General features: G+C 43.2%; 1 pseudogene; it reads left to right on the plus strand.

Annotated features, from left to right (window-relative positions):
- The first annotated feature begins 439 nt into the window (after window positions 1–439).
- Window positions 440–558, plus strand: LOC135269322 (5S ribosomal RNA; annotated as a pseudogene).
- The last annotated feature ends 13,043 nt before the right edge of the window (window positions 559–13,601 follow it).

Here is a 13,601-nt window from a genome sequence, read left to right on the forward strand (position 1 = left end):
CTTCTGAGATCATTTTTCCCATTGAGACTGCCCTTAATGCAATTAAAAAAAATAATTTGGACAAAACTGTGTATGTGTGTGCAAACACATGTATGTCTACAGGATATAATTTGCCCTGGTAAGGCAGGTCCTACCCAGGAGTTTGACATTACAAACAATGCATCTCCTAGGGGTGGCTTGGAGCAGTCTGTAGGTATAGGGAGTATGGAGGTGGAGAAGAGAATTGGCCAAAACTTCTAAAAAGTATGGTCTGGAGCAAACCAAGGCTGGAATGGAGTCCTCATGAGATGCAGGTACCTACTCTCTGGGAGGTGGCCTCCTTGAGAACCCAAGTGCAGATCTTGATGCAGTCACAGGCAACATTCTATGACAGGTGAATTTTCTCTTTGGGATCTTCTTGTCTCTCCGCCTCCCACCCAGATCTTGTTTCAAGAAATCCGTCTATGGCCATACCACCCTGAACACACCTGACCTCGTCTGATCTCAGAAGCTAAGTAGGATTGTGCTTCGTTAGTACTTGGATGGGAGACCACCTGGGAATACCGGGTACTGTAGGGGCTGGGCATGGTAGCTCACGCCTGTAATCCCAGCACTTTGGGAGGCAGAGGCAAGCAGATCACCTCGCGGTCAGGAGTTTGAGATCAGCCCGGCCAACCTGGTGAAACCCCATCTCTACTAAAAATGCAAAAAAATTAAACGTGCAAGGTGGCGTGTGCCTGTAATCCCAGCTACTTAGGAGTCTGAAGCAGGAGACTCAATTGAACCCAGAAGGCGGAGGTCGCCATAAGCTGAGGTGGCAGAGTGAGACTCCATCTCAAAAAAAAAAAAATCCAAGTTGCTTCCATCCCTTTTTTCTGTCACAGAGGAAACAGCCTAAAATTTGTATTTACCTTAAGGGATTCACCCTTCTCCACGCTTTTAAATTTCAAGGGAAGGAGAGGAGACTCTAATGGTAGGATTTGGGATATACACCCTAGATGGATGACTTTTGGTGTGTGAGTGGGTCTTCCTGGGTTTCCCCTAAATGACATTAGTGTTAACTGTCCAGTCCTCTCCAAGCATTCATTACTGACAAACACTGAATTACTATAGGGATTTAATCTGCTTGGCACCTGTACTGGGGCAATGGTTGTGACAGACAGGTGTGGAGGACTCCTTAGCTCCATTCTCCAGTAGGAGAACGGAGTACTGCTCACACCCACCTTCATTTGAAAAGCCTCACCCACCCTGGGACCCAGTGACTGTCTCCGTCACTGCGGTTTCGTCCTTGGAGCATGTGGGGCTGTGAGTACAGCAGTTCCACCCTCGTCTTCCCTCTGCCCTTTTCATGCCCTCTTGGGTCCTGAAAGGAAGGAACCCCTAAGGTACCAGCCTGTTGCTCGACCAGTGGGAGTGGACTGAAAGGTAAGATTTATCAGGAGTTCTTGCTGCAGCTAGCTCAGAGTTAATTTTGATTGTTTTTTCATGGAATAAATCCTCGAAGGATAAAGGAAAGGGGAGGAGGGTGGTAATCTGCAAAAGGAAGAGGAGCATTGAGCGGACAGCAAAAGAGTCGCTCCAGACTGGTCATCTTGAATCCTCACATTCAATAGCTAAGAGGGATTTTTGTTTGATTGTTTGTTTGAGACAGGGTCTTGCTCTGTCACTCAGGCTGAGCGCGGTGGTGCGATCAAGGCTCACTGCAGCTTTGACCTCCAGGACTCAAGTGATCCTCTCGCTTTGGCCTCCCAAGTACCTGCGACTGCAAGTCCATGCCATGCACAGCTAATTTTCTATTTTTTGTAGAGATGGGGTCTCGCTATGTTGCTCATGCTGGCCTTGAACTCCTGGGATCAAGTGATCCTCCTGTCTCGGCCTCCCAAAATGCTGGGATTACAGGCATGAGCCTTTATGCCTGGGCAGCCAGGAGATTTATCTTCCATTGCCCATGAGCTGAGAAAGCTTGGGCCCTTCTCTGAGACCCAGGAAACAGGTCTGGCTATTCAGCAGACTAATCTACTAAAGTTTCTGAGAATCAGAAGAGGTGCCAAGACTGAAGAAAGGCCACTGCAGTGCTTCTCACGCATTAATGCACATGCCAGTCATACGGGGATCATGTGAAAATGCAGATTCTGGTACAGTGGGTCTGGCTGGACGGGAGGCCAACATTCTGCATTTCTAACAAGCTCGCAGAGAACACAAGCGCTGCTGGTCATTAGCCACTCTATGGATAGCAGGAACATATGCCACCTACATAAACCTGAGTGGCCGGAGACTGTTGGGGCTGTGGCTACTGTTAGGGACTGAATGTTTATGTCTTCTAGATTCACATATTAAAATCCTAACTCCCAGCATGGCTGCCTTAAAAAATGGTGGCTCACGCCTGTAATCCCAGCACTTTGGGAGGCCAAGGTGGGCAGATCACGAGGTCAGGAGATTGAGACCATCCTGGCTAACACGATGAAACCCTGTCTCTGCTAAAAATGCAAAATAATTAGCTGGTTGCGCTGGTGCGCACCTGTAGTCCCAGCTACTCAGGAGGCTGAGGCAGGAGAATTGCTTGAACCTGGGAGGCGGAGGTTGCAGTGAGCTGAGATCGCACCACCGCACTCCAGTCTGAGTGACAGAGCAAGACTCCATCTCAATAAATAAATAAATGAAGGGACCTCTAAGGAAGTAATTAAATGAGGTCATAAAAGTGGGACCCTGATCTGATAGGTCCCATAAGAAAACCTATGAGACGTCAGACAAGGTGAGGTGTCCATCTATAAAGCAGGAAAGGACCCCTATCAGAAACTCATCATGCTGGTACCTTGATTTCAAACTTTTGGCTTACGGAATTCTGAGTAAGTACATTTCTATTGTCACCCAGTCTGTGATATCAGTTATGGCAGTCCAAATGGATAATAGATCCCCTGTGGTGTCCACCCAAGACGTTCTGGCCCCATAACAGGAGTTCTGGAGAACCAAAAAGACTCCTGTGCTCTAAGGACTGGTAATTGACGATGCCTAAGTCCAGACAGGGCAGCTGTTCCCTGTGCTATAGTTTACTAGGATTTCAACCTTGCCTGCACATGGAGTCATCCATGAGCTTTAAAAAATACCAACGCCTGGGTCTCACTCAACCTCTAGAGACTCTGATTTAATTGGTCTGGAATGTGACCTGGAAATCAGGATATTTTAACAGTTGATTTTCAATCACCTAGTGATTCAAAGGTGTAGCCAAGATTGAGAGCAACTGCTCCAAGTAAGTGAGGGAGGAGTTAAAGCCAGCCTCTCTCTCTCTTTCTCTCTCTCTCTCTCTCTCTCTCTCTCTCTCTCTGCTGCCAACATCAGGAAAAGCTACGGAAACTAAAGTCTTCACTGCAGAGTCAAAAACTGAACAGGAAATGGTCGAGTTAACTTCCTGTAAATGTTCTGATCTCCTGTAGAGGCCCTGACTCCTAGATGATTAAATATGAAAGAATTTTCAAAATCAGGCTATGAAATGAGTCTTTTAAGTTAGGTGGGAAGGAAAGGCCTACTGGGTAATGCTAAACCTTAAGAACTAGAGGACAGTTCCCAGATTTCAGTGCCAGCATCCTATTTAATGCAAATCTCCTCTGCTGCTTTCTTCAGACGTGATCCCAAACTTCCCCCTAAAAGCACCAAGTTAGTTACTAAATATTTTGGTGGTCAGTGCCTCACAAGGGCACAAGGCTGTCTCCTCTATATCCTCTTGGAACTGTCTGAGTTCTCTCTTCTACCCTAAGTCACCTGAGTCAGAAGACTTCAAAAATTTTGAACTGCAACACAAAAGGGAAAACAATGAGAACAAAAGCTATTTTCTCTTCTTCCTTTACTTGTTTTCATTGGTATTGACATTTACCTATGTGAAACCATATTGCTCTGACCTTGTCACGTGGCATGCATTCATTTCTGGAATGGGGTTAAGTCTTCTGGAGCTGTGCTACATTTTTATTCATAACCTGAGGAATATGAGAATTCCAACACCCATTGGTGATGAGCCTCCATTTAGTTCTAGATTTAACTAGTAATATGCAATAATCTCAGATCCACGGTGCTTGAGTGAATCATACTGGACAAGGCAAGTGTGTGTCCAGGTGGTAAACACGGCAATGAGCTGCATTAAAGATGCAACAGATACAAACATTTCTAATTCAGAGGTGCTTTATCTTACACACGGCGGGAACGGCAATTGCATACCTAGCAAGTGCTATATACGTAACAGCAAACATTTAGCATACTGTACCCCCATTTAATTCTCACAGCAATCCTCTGAGGACACATATTATTATATTAATAATTTCATCTCGTAGATGAGAGAACTAGGTTCTGAGATATGAAGTAATTTCTTTGCCCAAGGTCTGGGCAGTTTTAAAACTGGGATCTTTGATCTGGCCATTACACTCCACTGCTCCTCGGAAAGGTCTGAAGCATCTCCACTTTATGGGAGATGGAATTAGGCTCCAACCCTGGTTAACCTTCAGGTGGTTTCTGAACAGCAATAGTTCGCAGCTTGCCCCTCCACCATCCTTTTCTCTGTGGTCTTTGTTTTTTTGCTGTGTTTTGGTTTTCAAGACCGTTATGAACCTCGCCACAATTGGAAGACATCTCAACTTCAATGGGCTCTGACATGGCTGATGGGTTTGTTCCTGGACTCGCCATGGTTACTGCTGGGCTTTAAGCTAGAGCTCTTCGGTACGTTCATCTCTTTGAAAGCTTTACAGGCAGCAGTTAAGCGGGTCTGAAATTTCATGTGAAATCAAATTTGAAACAAGCGTTTATTTTCTCTCCCTCAGTCTTTCACTCACGAAATATAAATGTGAGTCCCTTTGTTTTAGAACTAAACTAGGGTCTGCTTGCCTGGTTCAGTAAGAGCAGATATCCACAGCAAGTTTTGCAGTGGGAGAAAGAAAGGCGTTTGTTTATTGGGCACCACGCAAGAAGGACTGTGCGGCTATTTCTTAAATCCTGACCTCCCTGATGACCTCCAGGTTAGGGGCACGTTTCAGGACAGCAGAAGTTACAGGCACAATTATAAATCAAGACATGGAGCTTACTCCTTGGTTTTGGCCTAAAGGGGTAGGACATTTTGAGGGGTGGTTACATGTTATAGGTAGATTCAAGGATTTTCTGAGTTGTAAAAGCTTTGTTGAAAATTTTGGGGTCAGTGGAAAAGAATGCTGACTCCAGCTCATGGGTGTGACTTTCTCCAGGCCCCTCGGGAAGAAATTTAGAACAAAGAATGGAGCTCAGAGTTCAGTCCCTAGTTTCCCCTTATCTGAGGTCTAGAGTGGGCAGATCCCTTTGGTGGGGGTCAAGTTTCTGAAAAGCAACTCTGGAGACATGTGCTAAGATGTTATCTTTAGTTTCTATAGGAAAATCAAACATCCACGATTCTAGGTTCCTTGGCTTTGTTTTAGGTTATGATTACCTTCTTGCTTATCAAGTTGCTTATTTATTTCTCTGGGCTAGCTAGGTACCTAGAATTTCACTTGAAGAAACTCAAGATTTTCCTTCATTTCCATGCTTGGGGGTGGACACAGGTCCCTAAGAGGGGAGTCCCTGCTGTGTTTCACATTTTCATTTTTCTGAAATCGACAGCACCCCTCATCAACATCTAGTGTCAGTCTCACAGTGGTTCTTATTAAGGTATGGTTGGCTGGAGCAGCTCGTCATCATTTCTATCTAAAAACATAAAAATGTGACAATCTTAAAGTTCGACTGCTGAGGATAGGATGGGATCCTTCATCATATGGAGGCTTCTGTGACCTGATCTCATCAGAAGATCCATGGCATGGTTGATTCAGTGGCCAGGATGGGTTTTGCACTGGCCTCTCTGAGTAGTTTCCTGTTCGTGACAAGGCCAGTGAGAGTTAGGCTTGTTGTCTAGGAATGGTAGTTCTGAATCAAGGTCAAATCTTGATCTAATCTGTTCAACCAGTAAAATTACTAAATGGAATTTGCCCAAGAACAGGTGAAGCTGGTACCTTTTATTGGAGAGACCCCACTGAGACCCCAGGCATCTCAAAATACCTTTCCTTTTGTTTCACCTTGGCTAATCTTGGCCCTATTACCTGCGAAAAGATTATTCCCAATGCCTATTTATACAACAGATCTCAGAAGCTGAGCCACAGGATTTCAATTTTTTGCTAAAGTATTGAAGACATTCTGCTGAGAAGCTCTGAGGAAATTGTCAAGATTTCTCCTACTGGTACATGTTAGTGAATTAGAGTAGTCATAACAGCCTTAGACAATGTATGAGCTAAGTTGTGTCCCCCCAAAAGATATGTTGAAGTCCTAATTCCTGGGACTTGTGAATGTGTCCATATTTGGAAACGGGACCTTTGCAGATATCACCGAGTTAAGACAAGGTCATACTGAAGTAGGGTGGGTCCTAAGTAATGTAATCATTGTCCTTAGAAGAGGAGAAGAGACATGGAGTTAGGGAGAACACCTTGCAACAATGAAGGCAGGCATCGGAGTGGCACATTCACAAGCCAAGGAATGCCGAGGACTGCCACCAACGCCAGCAGCTAAGAGAAAGGCACGGAAAAGATTCTCCCCTAGAGTCTTTGAAAAGAGCATGGCCCTCTTGTCACCTTGATTTTGGGCTCTGGCCTCCAGGATTGTGAGAGAGTACATTTCTGTTGTTTGAAGCCATCTGGTTTGTCGTAATTTGTTATGACAGCTCTAGGAAGCTCCTCCAGACAGGAAGGAGAGGCTGGCCCTGGTGTAGGGCTTACGGGTTTCCGTGTAACTAGAAAGCAGGCATTGTCTTCCTTGATGGCTGTAAGTTAGAGACAGGAGCCACCAGCAGCTCTGTGTGGGTAACTCTTCAGGCCTGAGGTTCATTCCATGGGGGAGAAGCTCCTTCTGTCGCGGCTCTGGGCTGTTACCTTCAGGAGGAGCTCAGGTTCACTGAGCAGCACAGCACAGTTTACACAAGATCAGGTGCCTGGGTGGGTCCCAAAAGAAAGAGGAGCTTGCCCAACAATGTCGATTTCATGACTGTTCTCAGGGCCAGTTTTCCTGATAAAAGACAGGACACATCGACTCGCTTCTGTGAAATCTAGGAGTTACTGCACCCAGTGCTTGTTCCTGGCCTATGTGATTCTGTGCCACCTTTCTTAGGGTTAATTGACAGTTCCCATTCTGATTTTTCCAGCCTACGCATTGCCTATCTCTGTGTTTATGGCCTGCCAGCAAGACAGTTCAGGGGGCTGATGTAGTTACCTTTAGTCTGCTAATTCCACTAGGTGCTTAACAAATATTCACCAAATAGATGTTTATTTTTGCATCCAGAAAAGGATGTCCTTTGACATGAATGTTGTGGCGCATTATGCAGAATTCCACTCAGGACTGAAGCACTCACTTTTCCAGCTGCTGAGAGCTCATGGTGAGTCTCTCCTTAAGCTTTGCCTGAAGCAGACTGCCTGGCCCGAGTTGTGTACTTTGCTGGGCACTTTCTCCATTTAATGACTGGCCAATGCAGGGGTATAAAGACCCATCCCCTTGCCTTAAGTCAAGGCATCTCTCAAGGGTCGTCCCAGCTCCAGAGCTCCCCATGGATGGGCTGAGATCTTTGCCGCAGCTACGTCACAGTTTGGCTTCTGCCCAGTTCTTCCTCCCTTGCTTTCCTGCAGGTCTGGTTCCTAAGAACATTCATTCCTCTGTGTGATTCACTCCCTCACACAAATCTGTCTCGGGTCTGTTTTCCAGGGACACTGATCTACAAGTTTCTTCTACTTGATGCTATGCAAGTGAGAAATACATTAACCACACTTAGATACAGAATCTGAAATGTCAGCGCTACAGGAGATAACATAAAATGCCACCTTGTCTCTGCATTGTCTCTGTCCCCAGGCTAACGGCTGGGCATTTTAGGTTCTACAGCTCATCAGGGTTCTCACGGGTTCTGAGCTCTCAGTAGACACCTATTGAATAAGGTAATGAACGAGTGTTCACAGAATTTACTTTGGCCCTGGGATGAACTAAATGGGCTTTTTAAAAGGTTTTATATCCCTTCGAGGCTGGGCACAGTGGCTCACGCCTGTAATTCCAGCACTTTGGGAAGCCGAGGTGGGCAGATCATTTGATGTCAGGAGTTCAAGACCAGCCTGGCCAACATGGTGAAACTCTGTCTCTACTTAAAAAGAATAAAAATAAAAATAAAAAGTACAAAAAAAATTAGTCGGGCGTGGTGGCATGTGCCTGTAATCCCAGCTACTCAGGAGGCTGGAACACGAGAATCACTTGAACCCGGGAGGTGGAGGTTTGAGATTGCACCACTGCACTCTAGTCTGGGTGACAGAGCAAGACTCCATCTCAAAAAAAAAAAAAAAAAAGATTTTATATCCCTTTGTAATGGGGAGGAGGTCTTTGGAGTCAGTATTAGTCTCCTTTGGCTATATTATTATTAAGACTAAAATAAAGACAGAGAAATTTATTATTGTCTCACAGCTCTGGAGGCCAGAGTCCAAAATCAGGTTGACACAGGCCACGCCCCCTCTGACGACTCCAGGGAAGGGTCTGTCCAGGCCTCTTCCTAGCTTCGGTGGTTTGCTAGCCATCGTTAGCATTCCTTAGCTTCTAGATACATCATGCTGAGCTCTGTCTTCATGTTTCCATGGCATTCTCCCTGTGTGTGTGTGTCTCTATGCCCAAATTTCCCCTTTTTATAAGGACACCAGTAATATTGGAATGAGGTCCCATTCTACTGTAGTATGTCCTCATCTTGACTAATTACACCGTCAGCAACCCTACTTCCAAATAAGTTCACATTCAGAGGTACTGGGACCTAAAAACTTCAACACGTGAATTCTGGTAAGGACATAATTCACCCCATGGCGTGGTGCCTCCCACCATTTTCTACAGTGTTTTCATTTTTGGGTTCTGAATCCCAGATTCTCCTCCTTGCCCTGTGGTAGAAATGCTGGGGCTGCAGAAGGAAGATGACAGAAAAAATAGCACCCGCAGCAGCGCGTCTGAGTCAGAGATAGTCAGGTTCTAGTTGTCAGAGGAGTGAGAATATTGAAAAGCCTGAGCTCAACCACGGGCCCTGGCTGGATTGGGAAAAGGTTCTGTGCATTTGGTGGGTGACTACAAACAGAACTATGTATCATTCTTTTTTTTTTTTTTTTTTTTTTTTTTGAGACGGAGTTTCGCTCTTGTTACCCAGGCTGGAGTGCAATGGCGCGATCTCGGGTCACCGCAACCTCCGCCTCCTGGGTTCAGGCAATTCTCCTGCCTCAGCCTCCTGTGTATCTGGGATTACAGGCACGCGCCACCATGCCCAGCTAATTTTTTGTATTTTTAGTAGAGACGGGGTTTCACCATGTTGACCAGGATGGTCTCGATCTCTTGACCTCGTGATCCACCCGCCTCGGCCTCCCAAAGTGCTGGGATTACAGGCGTGAGCCACCGCGCCCGGCTCCTCCCTCCTTAAATGGAATCTGTGCATACTACTTTCCTTCCAAAGTGTGGAAAGGGGGAAAAAGAGTCATTTTGCAGTAAAATGTGATAAACATCCCTCAGCCAGGAGATCAAGGTCAATGTCAACAGTGATAAGTCGTGTCGATAGTATGTAGCCTTGATATGAGGCCATGAAAATGTCGCTTCACTTCCGTGGTCTTCCTCCCCAAAATTCATAACCACATATAACCATGAGGGGAAGGATCAGATGTGCCCCAGCTGAGGGACATCCTACAAAATACCTAGCCAGCACTCTTCAAAACCATCAAGGCCATCGAAAACAAGAATGGTAGGAGAAAGTGTCATAGGCATGAAGAGCCTAAGGAGACATGGTGAGTAAACATAAATGTGGCATTCTGGAGAGGATCCTGGCACAGAAAACAGATATTAATTATAAACTAAGGAAATCTAAATCAAGTATGGACTTTAGTTAATGGAGTGTAGCAAATGGACCACACTGATATGTTAATAACAGGAAACTGGGAAAGGAATATGTGCAAGTTCTATCTTCCCAAGGTGGCGAAACCCTGTCTGGACAAAGATGAAAAAAAAAAAAAACAGCCCAGTGTAGTGGCAGGCACCTGTAGTCTCAGCTACCCAGGAGGCTGAGGTAGGAGGATCACTTGAGTCCAGGAGGTCGAAGCTACGGTGAGCCATGATCGTTCGATTGCATTCCAGCGTGGGCAACAGAGTGAGACCCTGTCTCGAAATAAAAAAAAACCAAAAACTAGAAGGCAGAGAAGCGTGGCCACTGTAAAAGGTTGTTTATTCCCAGGGATGATATTAAAAAATACATAAAAAGCAGGACATTATATGCTTAAGAAGCTCTTGTACTGTCCATTAATTTTGCTATAAAATATTCTTTATGTTAAATATTATAACAAAGACAAAAATTAATTAGGTCTGCATAATAACTTCTCTCTCAACCTAAGTGTCCATCAACAGATGACTGGGTAAAGAAAATGTGATATATATATTTGACTTTCAATGTCCTACTTGTTTTATATATATACATATACATATACCATGGAGTACTACACAGCCATCAAAAAGAATGAAATCGTGTCTTTTGGAGTAACACGGAACTGGAGGACATTATCTTAAGTGAAATGACTCAGAAACAGAAAGTCAAACACCATGTGTTCTTACTTATAAGTAGGAGCTAAATAATGTTTACAGATGGACATAGAGTATGGAATAATAGTCACTGGAGACTCTGAAAGGTGGGAGGGTGGGGAGTTGAGGATGAGAAATGACTTAATGGGCACAGTGTACATTATTCAGGTGAAGGTTACAGTGAAAGCCTAGACTTCATCACTACATAATACATCCATGTAACAAAATTACACTTGTACCCTTTTACATTTATACAGATTTTTAAAAAATGATTTCAAACGAATCACATATATACCCAAACTTGTTTTGTTCATTTTCTTTTTCTTTCCAATATTTGAAAAAAAGTTTTGATATAATACAAACGCATTTCCAACATTAAATACCCTTAAAACTTTAAAGTTGAAGACAAAAACATAATAATAAGTAAAGACAATGTTTGATCCAAATAACACGTTACATTTTTTAAATGAAGGTGTTTTCCATTGTGATCTGTGCAACTGGTATTTTCCAGTATTTCTCCCACCTGACTATATCTGCTGACTAAAGTTAGTTCCGTTAACTGTTATCATCCTAAAGATTTTTTTTTTGTAGTTTCTAAATTGGTTTAATTTGGAGAAAGAACATTTGCTGTAGATAAAATGACAATGAAAGAACATATTTTAGTAAAACTTATGTGCATGCCACTCTGTTACAATAAATGTTTCATCTAACTTTCAGATTGTTGTAATCTTTTGACTATCACTTGTTCATGAGTTTATGCAAAGCGGTAATACTTTGATAAATGATTCTTTATACACTTGAACATTTTTTGTGCCTTCTAAGTGTTTATCATAATGAACTTTTTAAATAACTGGTTTATTAAAGGCAAATTCAACTGAAGAATAGTTTTGCCTATGTTGAGTTGCATTTTACAATATTGTCATGATAATGACTTGATGAGGCTTTGCTTTTCTGATTATTTCTTGAATTAGAAAAAGTAATATTTGTTCATGTTTTTAAAAAGGTTCAAACCACTGCTGAATCACTCTCTTTTAATAAAGTTTTAAAAAACTTTTTATCAAAGTATGCCCCATACAGAAAATGCACAAGTCGTAAGAATGCAACTCAGTGAATTATAACAAATTGAATGCCCCAATGAACAACCATGAAGGTCAAGGTAAAAAATATTACCAGCACACCCAAATTTCTCTTTGTGCCCCTTCCAATGACTGCATTCTCTTTCCTCAAAACTTCCCCTTCTCAAAAAACAAAAACAACAAAAAAACCCCACAACTGTCCTGACTTCAAACACTTTAGTTTTTTCTGTCTGTACTTTATATAAATGGAATCATACTATATGATCTCTTTCATGTCTGGCTTCTTCATTGGACCTAATGTTTGTAAGATGCATTTGTATCACGTGTGCAGGTAATTGCATCCATTATCTTTATTTCAATTTCATTGTGTGACTGTACCACAAGTATGCTATCTAATCTACTATTGATAGACATTTTGGTTATTTTCAGGTTGAGGCTTGTGATGGTTAATTTTATGTGTTTGACGGAGCCATGGGGTGCCCAGATATTTTGTTAAACACTATTCTGGGCATTTCTGGATGAGATTAACATTGCATCGTTAGACTGAGTAAAGCAGATTGCCCTGCCTAATGTGGGTGGCCCTCATGCAATCAGTTGAAGGCCTGAATAGAAAAAAAAAAAAAAAAAAAAAAAGTGCTGATCCTTTCCTGGCTAAGTGATAATTCCTTCTGCCTACTGGCCTTCAAATTGAGATGTTGGCTTTTTCCTGCCTTTGGACTTGAACTGAAACAAGTCCTGGATCTTAAGCCTGCCAGTCTTTTAACTGGAACTGCACCATTGGCTCTTTGGGTCTCAGGCCTTTAGACTCAGATTGCAACTTACACCATTGCCTCTCCTGAGTCTCCAGCTTACCTAGAGCAGATTTGGGGCTTGTCAGCCTCCGTCATTGCATGAGCCAATTCCTTATAATAAAACTCCTTCTATATATACAAATCCTATTGGTTCTGGTGCTCTGGAGAACTCTGACTAATTCAGGGCTCTTATTAATAATAGTATTGTGAGCATTTTCTTTTTCTTTTGAGATGCAGTCTCACTGTGTTGCACAGGCTGGAGTGCAATGGTGTGATCTTGGTTCACTGCAACTTCTGCTTCCCAGACTCAAGCGATCCTCTCACCTCAGCCTCCTGAGTAGCTGGGACTACAGGTGTGTGCCATCATGCCTGGCTAATTTTTATATTTTTAGCAGAGACGGGTTTTCACCAGGTTGGCCAAGCTGATCTCGAAGTCCTGACCTCAGGTGATCCGCCCACCTTGGGCTCCAAAAGTGCTGGAATTACAGCATGCAGCTTCAGTATAGCCAGACATGGCTCAAGTCTCCAAGAAAGAATCAGGCAGAAGCTATGTTGCCTGTTATATCTGGACTAAGTCACAGAGTGTCACTGGACTTTATTAGGCCAGGTAGTCTAATATCTGAGTCACTGCACCCAGCCCTGTTACCATTTTGAACATGCCTTTTGGTATATTTGAGGCATTTCTCATATATGTATATGTCAAACATATGCTTACCTTTTAACCTAGAAATTCCCCTTCCTACGTATAGGACTTTAGTAGATACTAACAGTTTTCCAAAGTGGTTATACCAGCCCTTTACCATCTCTACCTTGCTCACCAGGAGAGTATGAGCGTCTTCCTCACTCCACATTCAGACCAGCTTTGCGTTGGTTTGGTTTCTCAATCTTTCAAGTTTTATCCATTCTGTTAGGTGTGTACAGGTATTGCATTTTGGGTTTAATTTGCATTTCTCTGGTGACTAATGAGGTTGAGACATTGGTCTATCTCCTGTGAAGCATCTGTTCAAATCTTGTTTTCTATTTGATTATCTTTACCTTGATATATGTAATAAACTTTTAAAAACCACTTACGGATTTCCTCTTCTCTAAATTATTTAAATTCTTCACTCGTTAAAGGTAGTGTTTTTGTCTACTCATTATCAAAGATGAAAATTTTACCTCC

The sequence above is a fragment of the Aotus nancymaae genome, unplaced genomic scaffold (genome assembly GCF_030222135.1).
Source record: "Aotus nancymaae isolate 86718 unplaced genomic scaffold, 86718_ANA_hifiasm-v0.15.2.pri h1tg000051l, whole genome shotgun sequence".
Taxonomy (NCBI): Eukaryota; Metazoa; Chordata; class Mammalia; order Primates; family Aotidae; genus Aotus; species Aotus nancymaae.